General features: G+C 37.4%; 1 pseudogene; it reads right to left on the reverse strand.

Moving 5' to 3' along the window:
- LOC138078576 (small ribosomal subunit protein eS6 pseudogene) overlaps positions 1 to 16,751 on the reverse strand; it is a 39,104-nt pseudogene extending 22,353 nt beyond the window's left edge.
- Positions 16,752 to 20,650: the final 3,899 nt, after the last annotated feature.

Consider the following 20,650-nt stretch of genomic DNA (forward strand, 5'->3'; position numbering starts at 1 on the left):
ATATACACATGTAGCAATATATATCAATATACATTAAAGATGAACTGACAGAACAATAGGGCATCTAGGAGATGGTTTTCATTATTAAAATTATAGTTAATTCAAATCGATAAAATGGTGTTAAATATATCAATCATATGGTAACTGGCCTTATTTTTTCTTGAATGTATTTTTTTTCAAGTTTGAGTCTATGATGATATTTTTGCAAAGCTACTTACATAAGGAGCTTCTAATAAATGTTAATGTCAAGATATTTGACAGATCATGAAAAAGAAAAAATAAACAAAGGTTTCTCAGTACATTCTAAGATTTTTAAAGTGCTGGATCCAACTTAAAAGGAATTTTGAACTGACTGTTAAGTACTGGTCCCCTCCCTCCTGTGGTAGGGATCAGGATACATTAGCAATGTGACTTCTCACAATATTCGCTCCAGCTTCATCCTGAGAGGTCAGAATTAGTGCTTAGTGGAAGAAGCAGCCACTTTTATGATGGTATCAAGGGATTAGTATTCGATCTTTTATGGTTGCATCTATATGATGGAGTCATAAGTGGCAGACATCACCATGTTGCTGCTCACTCACTAAGTCATGTCTGACTCTTTGCAACCCCATGGACTGTAGCATGCTAGACTCTGCTGTCCTTCACTGTCTCCTGGAGTTTTCTCAAACTGATATCCATTGATGCCATCCAACCACCTCACTCTCTGTCGCCCCCTTCTCCTCCCACTCTCAGTCCTTCCTAATGTCAGGGTCTTTTCTGATGAGTCTTCACACCTGGTAGGAAGAGCCTACCTGGTGCAAAGGCATGACCATTTTAGCTTCTTATTTTGTAAAGAATCAAACATTTCCTTTGATAACAGAGGTGAGAGTGGAGTCTTATTGTCCCTGACTTTCAATTGACCACATAGAGTTATTATAAGCCATGAGCCCAAGTCATTTTCAGTAATATTTTGAAGAAGAAAACCATATTTTCTAGCAGGTCAATCAGAAGATGATCAGTTGTAAGAGTTTATCTTTCCTTTTCATATTTTATTTGAAAATTACTTAACACATCTGGCTCTTAGGCATTAGTTAAAATGGGTGCTTTTCTGGGGTTTTACATGTAAATTATAACTAGTGAAGAGATGGGACTATTCCCTTGAACATGCCTTTTGAAATCTTCATGTTACTACTGAAGATAGTAGTTACATGTGTATCTACTATAACCAAATATAAATTTAATTTCTATGAGAATAAAAAGCTTCTAAGTAGTGCTTTTTTTAAAGTCACATGATGAAAATCTTTCGAAGTAAAGAGAATAGCATCATCAGTGAATATAAATGTCTCTAAGCTTTTTAAGGAACATAAATATAAAATTTCTATTTCAAGAGGTTTTTTTTTTTTTCCTCATGGGAATTGATCCTTTAAACAATTATTAGTCATTTTACTCATACTTCTGTTTTAATTCAGACATTATCTGCAATTATAAACTTTTTTTATTAATAATCCAACAATTGTTTTCTTACGCAAACACATGAATGCAACTAAAACAGTCCCAAAAGTCATTCTCTTTGCTTCAAAATATTTAAGTGTAAAATATCATATTTAGAGGGAAATTTTAGAACTCTTTTTCAAAATTTTTTTGAAAGTCTTGATTTTATACTTTATATAACTGAAATAAAAATAGAATGACTTTTCTTAATTTTTAATAAAATATACTGACTATTCTGTAATACTTATCTGCTTTTTTCATTAATTTCTATTGCATATACATAAAAAATATAAAACCTTGGACATGTTCATTTAAATATCATTATAGACAGAGTAGGGGACTTCCCTGGTGGCTCAGATGGTAAAGAGTCTACCTACCGTGCAGGAGACCCAGGTATGATCCCTGGGTCAGGAAGATCCCCTGGAGAAGGGAATGGTGTTCCACTCCAGTATTCTTGCCTAGAGAATTCTCTGGACAGAAGAGCCTACATTTACACAGGACTGAGTGGCTAAGACAGGGATGAGCTTAGCACACAGAATGCAAACATCCTGACGAAAACTACTAGGAAAAACTATAGTCAGAGTGACTCTATTGGAATGGTAACTATTTCAATGTCAATTATTTTAAAGTATCATTCATTTAGAGTACGTGATTTTTTTCTAAAGTTTTCATAGAAAAAAAATGTAAACTGCTTTTAAGGGTACAGTTTCATCTGTCAGTATTTCTAATTTATGCATACAAAGTTCAAATGAGCTTATGATTGAATCCACCAAACCCAGATGTATAATTAATCATTTCAGAAAATACTTTGCCATTTTAATAGCTGGAAGTAATATAGGCAATAAGGTTTAATCAGTCCTCTCTATAGGCTATGCTGTATATGATAAAAGGAGAGAGACCCTACCATCTAATTATCACCTTAGATCTTTCAATGGTGAATAAATATCACTGTTGTACCTCAAATATGGGTGATAATGGGAAATAGCTGTCCCTGTGAGATGTTACCTGGGACATCACCTCTTTCTCAATGGTTCAGAATTAGGTCACTGTTTGTTATCAGAGTTCTTAAACACCATTTGCAAGGAATTCATTTTAAGGAAGAAAACAGCATTACCCAAAGTCTTTAATGGAAATTCTGAAAGTATATAAAATAATATTGTAAAATAGATTATTTTCAGAATATTATAATCTAGATGTACCTTTGATTCTCATTTAATTGGGTCCTAGAAGAGAAGAGGTTAAGCACTAAAAAAATAATAATAATAATAAAGTTAGAGAAAAGGGTAGTTTCTTGCTGGTAACTTTATTTTAATTCTCTTTCCTTTGTAGAGTTCTTGTTTTTGTTTTGCATTTTTTTTCATACAAGAAGGTTTAGATATGTGTTTTTACCTTTGTTTCAGATTTTGGAATGAATTTAGCAGCAGTCATGTGACTCCATTTTTTCCTTCTTTAATACATGTCACTTTTCATCATACATTAATTCTGTTTTTAAATGTAATATAAGTAAAAACCAAACTGCATGTACTCTGTTTTATTTAACATATTTGTATTTTGGTACTTTGCAGTAGTTCATATTATTCATTTTATGTAATATATAAATTGCTTTTGCAGTTTACCACAACTTATTTACCTATTACACTGATAATGAAATTTGGATTTTTTTCCTATATTTTTGCAATTATAAATAAATTGGAGAAGGGCATGGCAACCCACTCCAGTATTCTTGTCTGGAGAATCTCATGGGCAAAGGAGCCTGGTGCGCTACAATCCATGGGGCTGCAAAAAGTTGGACATGAATGCAGCAACTTAACACCGCACATAAATAAATTATAAATAAAACTGCTATGAATGTGTCAAGGAATATATTTTGCTAGATATATTCACTCATTTTTTTAGGTATATACCTAGAAATGGAATTACTTTATTTAATTTTAGTAGACATCATCAAACAACTTACCAATCTTTTACTATTACAGTTATTCTATTACAATAGGTGTCTTCAAGTTTATTAATCCTAACTTTAGTCTCCAGACTGCACATTTCATCTAGAAAGTTTTTAATTTCAAATATTGTGCGTTTGCAGTTTTTAAATGTCCTTTCAATAATTTTTTGTAGATTGAAATTCTATTAAAACCCTCCACCTTTAAAATTTGTTTTTTAAGTCTTTTCTGAAATATATTATCGATATTTTAAAATTGTTTGATTTCTCTATGCATCACCCAAGGATCTGTTTCCAGTCTTTTGTATTGTTTTTCAGTCATCTAGTCATAGATTTCTTCAGGCCTTCGCATTTTCAATAGTATCCCAGCTATTGTGGATAAAAACATTTTAGAAGATCTGGGTGATATTATTTTTAATGCGAGGTTAATTTTCCTCCTGCCAGGTAAATAGTGGATCACGCTGGTACTATCTTGGCTTGGTTCTATTGTCAGAGGGTCATGATGCCACCACTGATAATCTGAATTAAAAAGACAAAGTTGAAATTATTGTTCACTATATTAAGGGAGAATTTTGCTTATTAGGCACATTATTTACAAATAAATCTGAGAGAATCCTTTATGGATTGGTAGGCTCTCAAGAATCTTCTCCAACACCACAGTTCAAAATCATCAATTCTTTGGTGCTTAGCTTTCTTCACAGTCCAGCTCTCACATCCATACATGACCACAGGAAAAACCATAGCCTTGACTAGACGGACCTTAGTCAGCAAAGTAATGTCTCTGCTTTTGAATATGCTATCTAGGTTGGTCATAACTTCTCTTCCAAGGAGTAAGTGTCTTTTAATTTCATGACTGCAGTCACCATCTGCAGTGATTTTGGAGCCCCCCAAAAATAAAGTCTGACCCTGTTTCCACTGTTTTCCCATCTATTTCCCATGAAGTGATGGGACCAGATGCCATGATCTTCGTTTTCTGAATGTTGAGCTTTAAGCCGACTTTTTCACTCTCCTCTTTCACTTTCATCAAGAGGCTTTTTAGTTCCTCTTCACTTTCTGCCATAAGGGTGGTGTCATCTGCATATCTGAGGTTATTGATGTTTCTCCCAGCAACCTTGATTCCAGCCTGTGCTTCTTCCAGCCCAGCGTTTCTCATGATGCTTTTCAACTGTGGTGTTGGAGAAGACTCTTGAGAGTCCCTTGGACTGCAAGGAGATCAGTCCTGGGTGTTCTTTGAAAGGACTGACGCTAAAGCTGAAACTCCAATACTTTGGCCACCTCATGTGAAGAGTTGACTCATTGGAAAAGACCCTGATGCTGGGAGAGATTGGGGGCAGGAGGAGAAGGGGATGACAGAGGATGAGATAGCTGGATGGCATCACTAACTCGATGGGCACGAGTTTGAGTGAACTCCAGGAGTTGGTGATGGACAGGGAGTCCTGTCGTGCTGCAATTCATGGGGTCACAAAGAGTCAGACAAGACTGAGCAACTGAACTGAACTGAACTGAGGCTTTCAGAGGCATGAGTAGACTTATATCAAATGTTAAAGTGTGATTACTCAGAAACAGGCTATTTATTACTTACCAAGCTGGGCTTCCCTGGTGTTTCAGACAGTAAAGTGTCTGCCTGCAATGCTGGAGACCTGGGTTCCGTTCCTGGGTTGGGAAGATCCCCTGGAGAAGGAAATGGCAATCTACTCCAGTACTCTTGCCTGAAAAATTCCAAGGAGGAAGGAGTCTGAAAGGCTACAGTCCATGGGGTTGCAAAGAGTCAGACACGACTGAGCAACTTCACTTTCTTTCTAAGCCGATATACCTTTATTGGAATCATCTGCTCTTGATTAGCTGACTGTCCTAAGGGAGAGGCTGACACTGATTGGTTTGCTTGTGATGTGTGTTCACTGATTTTCCAGTGATGGATTAAACAAGTTCTGATGACTAGTTATAATGACTACAAAATAATCAGTCTTTGCTTAAATGTGAGAAAACATTTTCATCCTCAACGTTTTCCTGAATTTAGTTTATTTTAGTTTTCCTCTTACTTATAAGGTGTAGTTCTAACTCCTAGGCTATGACTCATTTCTTAGGAGTGATCCTTCTCCTTCCAAAGTGTCTTTGGCCACCCAGAGCTCCAATATCTATCTCCTCAAGCCAGTAATACTGTTATGTCTAGCTTATATTCTATTTCTGTTCAAAATAATTTAGGGAAAAAGAAACCTACCCTCAGGGAAAAAATGCAAAATAATTTAGGGAAAAAGAAACCTACCCTCAGGGAAAAAAATGCAAGCATGGCTTATTTCACATGCTTTATATGTTTCCTTAATATTTGTAGCTGCACAGATCCTCCTTCTATCGACTGTCTTCCAAAACTTGTAAAAGTATTTTGCATATTTTGTCTATATTTATAATTATTTTTAACAGAAAACCCAGTCCAATATAAGCTAATCCATCAGCTAAAACTGGAAAACTTTGAAAAGTATTTTCAAAAATGAACTCAAGATGTAGAATGCATTCATATTGTAAAGAAGCATGTTTTCTCTATAATTAACAGTTTTTCTGTGATATACAAAACCAGCATCTACACATTGGTGTCCAAACAATCTGAGATAACAAAGCCTAGAATGACCCAGTAAATGATAGTTGAAAAAAGTTCTATTTGACAAATTAACAGATTGTGTTTGATTGCATTATTGGCCCTAATTAAGGAGTTTCCCTGTATGTATGTCCTTCTATAACTTTGTATCATGTTTTCACATTGACTTTGGGTCCAGCAATGTAACTTACTTTGCCCTATGAGAGAGTAGCACATTTGATACACTTAGAGTCTTGAGAAAATACTTACTTTTACTTTCTCTCTTAAAACTGTGCCACTACCATGAAGACAACCAGGGTACACTAAAGTAGGATCAGGAAGAACACAGGGAAATATCCCAGATGAAGATATCTTAAGGTAACCAGCCTCTAACTAATCCACCAGCTCTTGTCAAACACAAAACGTTAGACATGGTAAACTGAGCCTCACTCAAATCAGTAGAATAATTCATGAGAAACAAGATACAATTGCTGTTTTAAGTCATCGTGTATGTAAATAAACTGTTAACTCAGAAATAGCTAACAGGTATACCACAGGGAAAATGTTATTAACATTTTCTGTACAAGATCATTAATGCTAAATACACCAAGAAGACCTTTTTACATACTGTTCCTCCCCCTCCTCAAAAATCTCTTGTCTAATTTTTACATGACTTGCTTTTTTACTTTCTCTGGTTCTTCCTTAAGGATCAAATCTATTTTTTTCCTGATTACTTAACAATATTCCCTTCAAACATCTGTGTGTGTGTATGTGTCTCCCTCTCTCCTTGTCTCTCATACATACACAAACACATAAGTTTTTTTAAAAAAATAATATTTCCTCAGTAAAATTAAGCTGCATAATGCAAATATTAGAATGATTTTTTTTTTAGTGGATCACAGTAACTTCAAGTGCTAGGAAGGCCTGAAATGTAGTGGTTCATCACTATATAATTGTTGAATTAACTTTGATAAATAGTATGTGTTAATAGACAATGTGTGTAGTAGACACCTCATCTTAAAAACTGAAATAATTCAAACCGAACATAAGATGGGACCACTAGAATTACTTAAAATATATCTGATAATCATAGTAATACAACTAAATATATATGGGCTTAATAGCAGAATGAATGTTATTAGAAATAATGAGCTAGAATTTTTTTTTTAAGTAGTAAAATAGAGGACCAAGACATTAAAATATGAAGGGGACATTAAAATAGAAGATATAAATATAAGCTACAACAATGACAGCAAAGAGGAAAAATAATGTTATCAAAGAAACAACAAGAAGTATTCTCCAGAGGTAAAGAAAGTTATGTTTCACATGAAAAGTATTAAATACCATCCAATAATATTCAAGTACTGAATGGAAATAATACAAAGGCCTAGGTATACAACTCTAAGTATTTCTTAAAAAGAGAAACTACAATAAAAACAAGTAGATACATGCATATGCACATGGTAAAAGAATAAAGATAGTCAAATCATGCATAAGGCTCTTAAAAAGCGAAAATAAAATAGTCACTCCATCATCAAAAAATTTAATGGAGCAACAATTATTTTTCAGTCATGGTTCCAAGTGCTTGAAATATATCTACAAAGAAAACAGAAAAACTATTCCTACCTGCCCTCTGTCATCAGTCATTTCGAACCTAACTGCCAATGGCTAAATGAGCATTCAAGCGGCAGGGTAAAATAAATCTCTTTTTTTAGCATTCAGAGAGTCAAGAGATTTATCAAGCATAGTCTAAGTTGAAAGAACTATTAGACTATATATTCAGATGGACAAAATGTAAAGCCCCCAAAAGAAAAGAATGAGAAGTTAACTATCTTCTAAAATCAATGTTAAATCTTATGTTTTTCTTATGAATAAAAAAAAAAAAAATAGCAGGCTATTACTCGGGCAAATGACAGCAAACCTTGTCTCTTGCTGCAAAGCAAATATAAAAATGGCAATAGGTAATACAAGTAAAATGCTTATCAAATTTATTGAGAGCTCTATCCATCTCTAATATATGCATGTTCTATCCATTAAAAAGTATTACAGACCAAACTCACTTATGAAAATTTATGTAAAAGCCTGAAATAAAATATTATCACACCGAAGCCAACGTCTTCAAAAATATTTTAAAATATGGTTTATTTCAGGAGTCATAAAAATTCATTATGTACATTGCTGCTGCTAAGTCGCTTAAGTTGTGTCCAACTCTGTGCGACCCCATAGACAGCAGCCCACCAGGCTCCCCCATCCCTGGGATTCTCTAGGCAAGAATACTGGAGTGGGTTGCCATTTCTTTCTCCAATGCATGAAAGTGAAAAGTGAAAGTGAAGTCGCTCAGTCCTGTCTGACTCTTCGCGACCCCATGGACTGCAGCCTACCAGGCTCCTCCCTCCATGGGATTTTCCAGGCAAGAGTACCAGAGTGGGGTGTTAGGTCCTTTAATACATCTATCATACACTGCACAACAAATTATCACAAGCTTACCATCTTAAAGCAATGTACATTTATTATCTCACAGCTTTCATGACTCAAAAGTTCAAACATGGCTTAATCAGTTCCTCTGTTCAGGGTCTCTCATGGCTGCAGTTGAAATGTCTCACGTCTCATGTGATTTCCAGGGTTCTCTCCTAAGATTACATGATTGCTGATATTATTCACTCGCTCACAGTGGTAGAACTGAAGTTCCAAGAGGCCACCTCTCTCAATAGGCAATTTGTAACAAGGCTGTTTGCATCTTCATGGCCAGAAAGAGAACATCTGTGTTGCCTTTAGTTTCTTCTCCTGTTTTTGACTTCTAGACACTTTTAAATGACTAACATGATTAGATCAGGCCTACCCAAGATGATCTCCCTTTTAATTAACATAAACTTATCAAGATCTTGTATCTACAAAATCCCTTTTGAAAATTTCATATAATGGAATGGAATCACTTGAGTATTATTCCATTACCTTTACAATATTCTGTTGGTTAGAGTTAAGTTACAGGTCCCAGATATAATCAACTTGAAGGGATTGAACAGGGCATGGATGACTGTGGGTCACAGATTTCTTTCTACAATATAGGGTTGGCCAAAAATTTCTTTCAAGATTGTCCATGTTATGGAACAAACTTTTGGCCAACCCAGTATATAATATATATAATAATAAAAGAAATATATTAAAATTCATTAATTTTTCCATTGAGCCTTTCATTTATGGATTATTATGTATTAATTGATATAAAATAGCATGTGATCATCTGTAGATTCTTAAAAGTTAATTGACAAAATATTACTTTCTTTTTTTTTTTTAAAGACAGTCATTTTGGATCAGCAGATATGCATTTAACATATCTCATATGTTATGTACTCAATATATCTCAATATTGAAGCCAGACAATAGAGAAATATTAAGAATTTTTCTATTTAGTCAGAAACAAAAAAATATGTTTTATTTTCACTATACTTAACAATATGTTTGGAAAAAGTTGTCCATGGTCTTTCTGCAGGTCTTCTATCAACTTTTGTTCTAGAACATACTCTCAATTGCATTTGTAGAGTAAGCAGCCTTGGAATATAGACATAATGTCTCAGAGCTGGGGGATCAGATTTGTTTACTAACTAGGTGAATAAACATAATATGTCTTCCCCTGAGATGAAAGGGGTAATAGTTTTGCTTGTTTTCTCCTTATGTTGTTGCGGTTTAGTTGCTAAGTTGTGTCTGACTCTTAAAACCCATGGCCTGTAGACTGCCAGGCCCCTCTATCCATGGGATTTTCCAGGCAAGAATAATGGAGTGGGTTGCCATTTCTTTCTCCAGGGGAATCTTCCTAACCCAGGGCTCCTGCATTGCAGATAAATTCTTTACCAACTGAGCTATGAGGAAAGCCTTATGTTGTTGGGGGTATTCCAAGCTGGAAGTTAAACAGTTGTAACACAGACCCACTGCATGCACAGCATCCAGCTAGCCTGCTCCATAGCATTCTTGTAGAACTTGGAGAGCAAAGAAAACCACTAGATATACGAAACCTATGCTGCCTGTTCTGTTGTGAGTTGTAAATTCTTTTGCATCTGACCCAGGAATTGCATGCCTTCTGTCAACATCCCTGGGAGTATGTCAGTCTAATTTGTTAGCTTGCAAGTAGGGTAAATTATCAGACATTTCACAGTTAATGATACATGGTTTTGAAGATACTAGCTATTGCAATGAGATGAGACAAGACAACGAGCATAATTAGAATTGGAAAGGAAAAACAGCCTCATTTCTCTCTGCATATAACCTGAAAAAATATGTCTGGGAATCTCCCCCAAAATCAATTACAAAGTGAAAACAAGTATCAAGATAATTCAGTCAAATATATGGCTTTGTATCAACATTCTAAAAACAAATAACCATCAATGATGTAAACCAAAAACAAATAAAAAATGAGTAGGAGGAAATATTAAAGTAGGGGAGGGAGGTGGGAAGGGGGTTCAGGATGGGGAACCCATGTACATCCATGGCTGATTCATGTCAATGTATGGCAAAACTAGCTACAATATTGTAAAGTAATTAGCCTCCAAATAAAATAAATAAATTTATATTAAAAAATTAGAAAAGAAAAAATAAAAAAGTAAAATAGAATGTTGAAATATTAATTTTAATTAATATAGATATATCTTCAAGAAAATTAGAGATACCAAGGGAACATTTTGCAAAGATGGGCTCGATAAAGGATAGAAATGGTATGGACCTAACAGAAGCAGAAGATATTAAGAAGAGGTGGCAAGAATACACAGAAGAACTGTACAGAAAAGTTCTTCATGACCAAGATAATCACGAAGGTGTGATCACTCACCTAGAGCCAGACATCCTGGAATGTGAAGTCAAGTGGGCCTTAGAAAACATCACTACGAACAAAGCTAGTGGAGGTGATGGAATTCCAGTTGAGCTATTTCAAATCCTGAAAGATGATGTTGTGAAAGTGCTGCACTCAATATGCCAGCAAATTTGGAAAACTCAGCAGTGGCCACAGGACTGGAAAAGGTCAGTTTTCATTCCAATCCCAAAGAAAGGCAATGCCAAAGAATGCTCAAACTATCACACAATTACACTCATCTCACACTCTAGTAAAGTAATGCTCAAAATTCTCCAAGCCAAGCTTCAGCAGTACGTGAATTATGAACTTACAGATGTTCAAGCTGGTTTTAGAAAAGGGAGAGGAACCAGAGATCAAATTGCCAACATCTGCTGGATCCTGGAAAAAGCAAGAGAGTTCCATAAAAACATCTATTTCTGCTTGATTGACTATGCCAAGCCTTTGACAGTGTGGATCACAATAAACTGTGGAAAATTCTGAAAGAGATGGGAATACCAGACCACCTGACCTGCCTCTTGAGAAATCTGTATGCAGGTCAGGAAGCAACAGTTAGAATTGGACATGAAATAACAGACTGGTTCCAGATAAGAAAAGGAGTACGTCATGGCTGTATATTGTCACCCTGCTTATTTAACTTACATGCAGAGTACATCATGAGAAACGCTGGACTGGAAGAAATACAAGCTGGAATCAAGATTGCTGGGAGAAATATCAATAACCTCAGATATACAGATGACACCACCCTTATAGCAGAAAGTGAAGAGGAGCTAAAAAGCCTTTTGATGAAAGTGAAAGAGGAGAGCGAAAAAATTGGCTTAAAGCTCAACATTCAGAAAATGAAGATCATGGCATCTGGTCCCATCACTTCATGGGAAATAGATGGGGAAACAGCAGAAACAGTATCAGACTTTATTTTTTTTTTTGCTCCAAAATCACTGCAGATGGTGATTGCAGCCATGAAATTAAAGGATGCTTACTCCTTGGAAGGAAAGTTATGACCAACCTAGATAGCATATTCAAAAGCAGAGACATTACTTTGCCAACAAAGGTCCATCTAGTCAAGGCTATGGTTTTTCCTCTGGTCATGTATGAATGTCAGAGTTGGACTGTGAAGAAGGCTGAGCGCTGAAGAATTGATGCTTTTGAACTGTGGTGTTGGAAAAGACTCTTGAGAGTCCCTTGGACTGCAAGGAGATCCAACCAGTCCATTCTGACGGAGATCAACCCTGGGATTTCCTTGGAAGGATTGACGCTAAAGCTGAAACTCCAGTACTTTGGCCACCTCATGCGAAGAGTTGACTCATTGGAAAAGACTCTGATGCTGGGAGGGATTGGGGGCAGGAGGATAAGGGGATGACAGAGGATGAGATGGCTGGATGGCATCACTGACTCGATGGACGTGAGTCTGAGTGAACTCTGAGAGTTGGTGATGGACAGGGAGGTCTGGTGTGCTGTGAATCATGGGGTCGCAAAGAGTCGGACACATCTGAGTGACTGAACTGACCGAACTGATGCATAAACTTAGCAATACTAAGAACCAACAAATAGCTGTAAAACACATATTTAAAGACAAAAAACTAGACTTAAAAATTAAAAAGATATCAATTACTTGGATAGAAAGGCTCAAAATAAAAAACAAAAATTTAGTTATTCCTTAATTTTTGAATGTTTTAAAATTTCAACTAGATAGTGTCAAGTTTTTGCCTCCAACTTTGAGCTAGGCAACTTTGATTAGAAAATGTACTCTGAAGAACAATTAAATGAGACTTTCCAGGAAACCCTAGGAAAAGAACAAGGAGAATGGCACATAATCAGAGACTAATGAAAATCAGTTCAGTTCAGTCGCTCAGTGTGTCTGACTCTTTGCCACCCCATGGACTGACTGCACCACGGCCAGGCTTCCCTGTCCATCATGAACTCCTGAAGCTTACTCAGACTCACATCCATTGAGTCAGTAGAGCCATCCAAACATCTCATCCTCTTTTGTCCCCTTCTCTTCTGGCCTTCAATCTTTCCCAGCTGATGCAGGGTCTTTTCAAATGAGTCAGTTCTTCGCAACAGGTGGCCAAAGTATTGGAATTTCAGCTTCAGCATCAGTCAATGAAAATATTCCCTCTAAACATACCATCTTAAATTAGCAGAGAATGAATGACATTTTAATAACCAATGTTGGGGGAAAAAATTGAGTCTATTTCCCCTTTTTATAAGAAGGTGAATTCCAAATCTTTTCTCTTTGGATCAACTATGTAAATGTATCAAATATACCTTAAAATTAAGATAATAAAGTAAGTAAATTTCTTTCTAGACAGGAATATGAGGACTTCCAGTCATGACTCAAAATCCAACATCAGTATGAAAAATATGAATTTGATTTTATTTTTAAAAAAACTAGGCAAAAATAAGCATAAAGAAAAATTCATGAAAACTTTAATTTCCAGAATTTCAAGTAAGAAGGGAAAATAGTTCTAAGTATTTTACAAAAGGATAACACTTGAACAAGCTTGTGCTATTAAGGTACTGTGTTTGCCTAAATTCAAAGCTTAGTGATCTCCCAGGTATTCTAGCCTCAATATTCAGCAGTAATATTTGTTTTTCACAATTAGATCTTTATTTCATCTCATGTTAATTGTACTTAATTATATATTGGAATGGGTGAATTTAACTCAGACAACCATTATCTACTACTGTGGGCAGGATACCTTAGAAGAAATGGAGTAGCCATCATAGTAGCCAACAAGAGCCTGAAATGCAGTACTTGGATGCAATCTCAAAAACAAGAGAATGATCTGTGTTCCTTTCCAAGGCAAACCATTCAATATCACAGTAATACAAGTCTATCCCCCGACGAGTAACGCTGAAGAACCTGAACAGTTCTATGCTGACCTACAAGATGTTCTAGAACTAACACCCAAAAAAGATATCCTTTTCATTATAGGGGACTGGAAAGCAAAAGTAGGAAGTCACAAAACACCTGGAGTAACAGGCAAATTTGGCCTTGGAGTACAGAATGAAGCAGGGCAAAGGCTAACAGAGTTCTGCCAAGAGAAAACACTGGTCATAGCAAACACCCTCTTCTAACAACACAAGAGAAGACTCTACGCATGGACATCACCAGATGGTTGACACTGAAATCAGATTGATTATATTCTTTGCAGCTAAGGATGGATCAGCTCCACACAGTCAGCAAAAACAAGACCAAGAGCTGAATGTGGTTCATATCATGAACTCCTTATTGCCAAATTCAGACTGAAATTGAAGAAAGTGGAGAAAACCACAAGATCATTCACATATGACCTAAATCTTACCCCTTATGACTATACAGTGGAAGTGAGAAATAGATTTAAGGGACTAGATATGACAGACTGCCTGATGAGCTATGGATGGAGGTTCGTGACATTGTACACAAGACAGGAATCAAGACCATCCCCCTCAAAAAAAAAAAAGAAAAACTGCAAAAAAGCAAAATTGCTGTCTGAGGAGACCTAACAAATAGCTGTGAAAAGAAGGGAAGGGAAAAGCAAAGGAAAAAAGGAAAGATATGCCCATTTGAATGCAGAGTTCCAAAGAATAGCAAGGAGAAATAAGAAAGCCTTCCTCAGTGATCAATGCAAAGCAATAGAGGAAAATAATAGAATGGGAAAGACTAGAGATCTCTTCAGGAAAATTAGAGATATGAAGGGAACATTTCATGCAAAGATGGGCTCAATAAAGGACAGAAATGGTAGGGACCTATCAGAAGCAGAAGATATTAAGAAGAGGTGGCAAGAATACACACAAGAACTGTACAGAAAAGATCTTCATGACCCAGATAATCATGATGGTGTGATCACTCACCTAGAGCCAGACATCCTGGAATGTGAAGTCCAGTGGGCCTTAGAGAGCATCACTACGAACAAAGCTAGCGGAGGTGATGGAATTCCATTTGAGCTATTTCAAATCCTGAAAGATGATGGTGTGAAAATGCTGCACTCAATATGCCAGCAAATTTGGAAAACTCAGCAGTGGCAACAGGACTGGAAAAAGTCAGTTTTCATTCCAATCCTAAAGAAAGGCAATGCCAAAGAATGCTCAAACTACCACACAACTGCACTCATCTCACATGCTAGTAAAGTGATACTTAAAATTCTCCAAGCCAGCCTTCAGCAATAAGTGAACCATGAACTTCCAGATGTTCAAGCTGGTTTTAGAAAAGGCAGAGGAACCAGAGATCAAATTGCCAGCTTCGACTGGATCATGGAAAAAGCAAGAGTTCCAGAAAAACATCTATTTCTGCTTTATTGAACATGCCAAAGAGTTTGACAGTGTGGATCACAATAAACTATGGAAAATCTGAAAAAGATGGGCATACCAGACCACCTGACCTGCCTCTTGAGAAACCTGTATGCAGGTCAGGAAGCAACAGTTAGAATTGGACATGAAACAACAGACTGGTTCCAAATAGGAAAAGGAGTACCTCAAGGCTGTATATTGTCACCCTGCTTATTTAACTTTTATGCAGAGTACATCACGAGAAACGCTGGACTGGAGTAAGCGCAAGCTGGAATCAAGACTGCCAGGAGAAATATGAATAACCTCAGATATACAGATGACACCACCCTTATGGCAGAAAGCGAAGAGGAACTAAAAAGACTCTTGATGAAAGTGAAAGAGGAGAGTGAAAAAGTTGGCTTACAGCTCAACATTCAGAAAACTAAGATCATGGCATCTGATCCCATCACTTCATGGGAAATAGATGGGGAAACAGCGGAAACACGGTCAGACTTTATTTTGGGGGGCTTCAAAATCACTGCAGTTGGTGATTGCAGCCATGAAATTAAAAGACACTGACTCCTTGGAAGGAAAGTTTTGATCAACCTAGACAGCATATTAAAAAGCAGAGACCTTACTTTGTCAACAAAGGTCCATTTAGTCAAGGGTATGGTTTTTCCAGTGGTCATGTAATGATGTGAGAGTTGGACTGTGAACAAAGCTGAGTGCCAAAGAATTGATGCTTTTGAACTGTGGTGTTGGAGAAAACTCTTGAGAATCCCTTGGACTGCAAGGAGATCCAACCAGTCCATTCTGAAGATCAGCCCTGGGATTTCTTTGGAAGGAATGATGTGAAAGCTGAAACTCCAGTACTTTGGACACCTCATGCGAAGAGTTGACTCATTGGAAAAGACTCTGATGCTGGGAGGGATTGGGGGCAGGAGGAGAAGGGGACGACAGAGGATGAGATGGCTGGATGGCATCACCGACTCGATGCATGCGACTTTGAGTGAACTCCGGGTGTTGGTGATGGACAGGGAGGCTTGGCGTGCTGCTATTCTTGGGATTGCAAAGAACTGAGCTACTGAACTGAACTGATTCTGTTAATGCCCCTACTCTTTTAACCTGTGGCAGATTCATGAAGATGTATGGCAAAACTAATACAGTATTGTAAATAATTAACCTCCAGTTAAAATAAATAAATTTATATTTTTAAAAAATGCTTAAATACCTTCTCAGGAGAGAAGTGAAGCTCTTCTAGCATCAGAATTAAATGAGTTGTGCCTCTCCATCAAGTCCACATTTGTTGAGCATCTCTTGTGTGTCAAATAGTATCAATGACTGGGATTCAGGATGAGCTAAAAGTGCCTGTGAGTAGTTTAATTTTAGATGGACAAGGTTTGTTGGTTTAAAATGAAATAGCACCAAATTCAATATACTTGTTATTTGAAGTGTCAAAGTACCCAGACATGGTGAGTCACTAAGAGATAGGGAGTACTTTGTTCAATAGCTACCAAAGATAAGTAGATTTTACCTGGCAGTAACGGCATTCCCTCTGCTTCCCTTTGTCCCTCACCTTTGCTCTTTACCTTTGTCCTTCTACAACTTTCTGAAGTCCCTTGAGTTTCTTCAGAGGGCCTTTGTATCCTGTTGCCTTCTGTACCTTTTTGCTTACGATGTATCATGCCGTTTTAAATTTTATCATATGTTATATTACAGTGTCTTTATATTCTTCTTGACTATTGACTAATATCACTACCTTAATATCTGACCTCCTTTTTTTTTTTAAACCTATCAGTTTTTTGAACATAGAATTGTAAAGCCAATTTTCTGGTGCCAGTTTATATCTCCACCTAGTCATTGCTAAACCAACTTGCTTCTCCTGGTTTGACTTTGCAGTTCAGAGGAACTCGGTAGCTGGAGATAAAATATACTTTGTTGTTGTTCAGTTGCCCAGTTCTGTCCTACACTTTGCAACCCCATGGACTGCAGCATGCCAGGCCTCCCTGTCCCTCACCATCTCCTGAGGTCTACCCAAGTTCATGTCCATTGCTTTGGTGATGCCATCCAGCCATCTGATCCTCTGATGTCCTCCTCTCCTTCTGCCCTCAGTCTTTCACAGCATCACGGAATTTTCCAATGAGTCAGATGATTGCATCAACAATCAATGCTGAGTTTCAGCTTCAGCATCAATCTTTCCAAGGAATATTCAGGGTTGATTTCCTTTAAGACTGATTGGCTTAATCTCCTTGTCCAAAGGACTCTCAAAAGTCTTCTCCAGCACCACAGTTTGAAAGCATCATTTATTAAGTGTTCAGCCTTCTTTACAGTCCAGCCCTCATAACTGTACATGACCATTGGGAAGACCATAGATTTGACTATACAAAACTTAATTGTCAGAATAATGTCTCTGCTTTTCAATACACCATCTAGGTTTGTCATGCTTTCCTGCCAAGAAGCAAACACCTGATTTCATGGCTGCTGTCACCATCCACAGTGATTTTTAGAGCCCAACAAAAGGAAATCTGGCACTGCTTCTACCTTTGCCCCTCTCTTTGCCATAAAGTAATGGGGATTGATACCATGATTTTTTTTTTAATATTTAGTTTTAAACCTGTTCTTTCCCTCTCCTCCTTCACCCTCATCAATAAGCTCTTTAGTTCCTCTTCACTTTCTGCCATTAGAGTGGTATCCTCTGCATTTCTGAAGTTGTTGATGTTACTCCTGCCTATCTTGATTCCAGCTTTAATTCTTCCAAGCCCGGCATTTCTCATGATGTGCTCAGCATATAGGTTAAACAAACAGGGTGACAGCAGACAGCCCTGTCATATTCCTTTTTCAATCTTGAACCAATCAATTGTTCAGTACAGGGTTCTAAATGTTGCTTCTTGACCTGCACACAGGTTCTAAGGAGAAAGGTAAGATAGCCTGCTACTTCCATCTCTTTAAAAGCTTTCCACAGTTTTGTTTTGTTTTGTTTTATGATCCACACAGTCAAAGGCTTTGCCGTAGTCAATGAAACACAGATAGATGTTTTTCTGGAATTCTTCATCATCCTCTATGATCCAGGGAATGTTGGAAATTTGATCTCTGGCTCCTCTTCCTTTTGTAAGCCCAGCCTGGACATCTAGAAGTTCTTGTTTTGCATAATGCTGAAGTCTAGCATGCAAGATTTTAAGCATGACCTTACTAGCATGGGTAATAGTGTGAAGAGTGTAATAGCCTGATGGTTCGCACATTCTTTGGTACTACCCTTCCTGGGAATTGGGATGAGGACTGACCTTTTACAGTTCTATGGCCACTGCTTGGTCTCCCAGATTTGCTGACATATTGAATGCAACACTTGATGGCATCATCCTTTTTGTTATTGTTCAGTCACTCAGTAGTTTCCTACTATTTGTGACACCATGGGCTGCAGCACATCAGTCTTCCCTGTCCTTCACCATCTCCTGAAAGTTGCTCAAACTCATGTCCATAGTGTTGGTGAAGACATCCAACCATCTCAGCCTCTGTCATCCCCTTTTCCTCCTGCCTTCAATCTTTCCCAGCATCAGGGAATTTTCTAATGAGTCAGCTCTTCTCATCAGGTGGCCAAAGTATTGGAGCTTTAGCATCATTCCTTCCAATGAATATTCAAAATTGATTTCCTTTAGGATTGACTGGTTTGATCTCCTTGCAGTACAACGAACTCTCAAAAGTCTTCTCCAACACCAGAGTTCAAAAGCATCAATTCTCTGCCACTCAGCCTTTTTTATGGTTCAACTCTCACATCCATACATGACTCCTGGAAAAACCATAGCTTTGACTAGCTGGACCTTTATTGGCATAGTAATGTTTCTGCTTTTTAATAATGCTGTCTAGGTTTGCCATAGCTTTTCTTCCAAGGAGCAAGTAAGTGTCTTTTAGTTTCATGGCTGCAGTCACCATCTGTAGTGATTTTGGAGCCCAACAAAATTAAGTCTCTCACTGTTTCCAATTTCCCCATCTATTTGCCTGAAGTGATGGGACCAGATGCCATGATTTTCCAAAGAAGGACATGGCAACCCACTCTAGTATTCTTGCCTAGAGAATCCCGTGCACAGAGGAGCCTGGTGGGCTACTGTCCATGGGGTCACACAGAGTCAGACATGACTGAAACAACTTAGCATGCATTGGAGAAGGAAATGCAACCCACTCCAGTATTCTTGCCTGGAGAATCCGAGGGATGGAGGAGCCTGGTGGGCTGCCATCTCTGGGGTTGCATGGAGTTGGACATGACTGCAGTGACTTAGCAGCAGCAGCAGCCATGATTTTCATTTTTTGAATGTTGAGTTTTAAGCCAGCTGTTTCACTCTCCTCTTTCAGTTTCATCATGAAGCTCTTTAGTTTCTCTTTTCTTTCTTCCATTAGGGTGGTGTCATCAGTATATCTGAGGTTACTGATATTTCTCCTGGCAAACTTGATTCCAACTTGTGCTTCATCCAATCCAGCATTTTGCTTAATGTACTCTGCATACAAATTACATATGCAGGGTGACAATATACAGATTTGATGTACTTCTGAACCCAAACTTGAAAGATTTTGAGTATTACCTTGCTGGCATGTGAAACAAATGCAATTGTATGGTAATTTGAACATCCTTTGGCATTGCCTTCCTTTAGGAAGAAAATACTTGAAATCAAATAGATGTAAATGACATTTTTAATTCTTATTTTGGAGATGTGAGTTTGAGATCTTTTAAAATACTACATGAATGTTATCTGTTCATTCATATTTATTATTAATTTTTCCTGGAGCACCATGTAATAATTTAAGTATCACAAAGAGCATATATTATTCTCTTACTTGGCCATCACAATGGCTCTGCAATTCTAAAAACAAATGTCAGTGAATTTTATAGATTAAGAGATAAGGAGTTATGACTTACCTAACATTAAGAAATAAACAGTAAATATGGAATGTGTTGGAGATTCTTTGTTCAAAATCTTAACTCCCTTGATCACTGGTTACTTTTAAAACAATATTCCAAAAAAAAAATAAGATTGGTATGGTGATCTAACTTTATAATGGTGACCCCATAGCTCAAATTTTCTTCAGTTCAGTTCAGTTCAGTTGCTCAGTCGTGTCCGACTCTTTGGGATCCGATGAATCGCAGCATGCCAGGCCTCCCTGTCCATCACCAACACCCGGAGTTCATTCAGAGTCACATCCATCGAGTCAGTGATGTCATCCAGCCATCTCATCCTCTGTCGTCCCCTTCTCCTCTTGCCCCCAATCTCTCCCAACATCAAAGTCTTTTCCAATGAGTCAACTCTTCGCATGAGGTGGCCAAAGTACTGGAGTTTCAGCTTTAGCATCATTCCTTCCAAAGAAATCCCAGCACTGATCTCATTCAGCATGGGCTGGTTGGATCTTCTTGCAGTCCAAGGGACTCTCAAGAGTCTTCTCCAACACCACACTTCAAAAGCATCAATTCTTTGGCACTCAGCCGTCTTCACAGTCCAACTCTCACATCCATACATGACCACAGGAAAAACCATAGCCTTGACTAGACAGACCTTAGTCGGCAAAGTAATGTCTCTGCTTTTGAATATGCTATCTAGGT

Source organism: Capricornis sumatraensis, chromosome 4 (genome assembly GCF_032405125.1).
Source record: "Capricornis sumatraensis isolate serow.1 chromosome 4, serow.2, whole genome shotgun sequence".
Classification (NCBI taxonomy): Eukaryota; Metazoa; Chordata; class Mammalia; order Artiodactyla; family Bovidae; genus Capricornis; species Capricornis sumatraensis.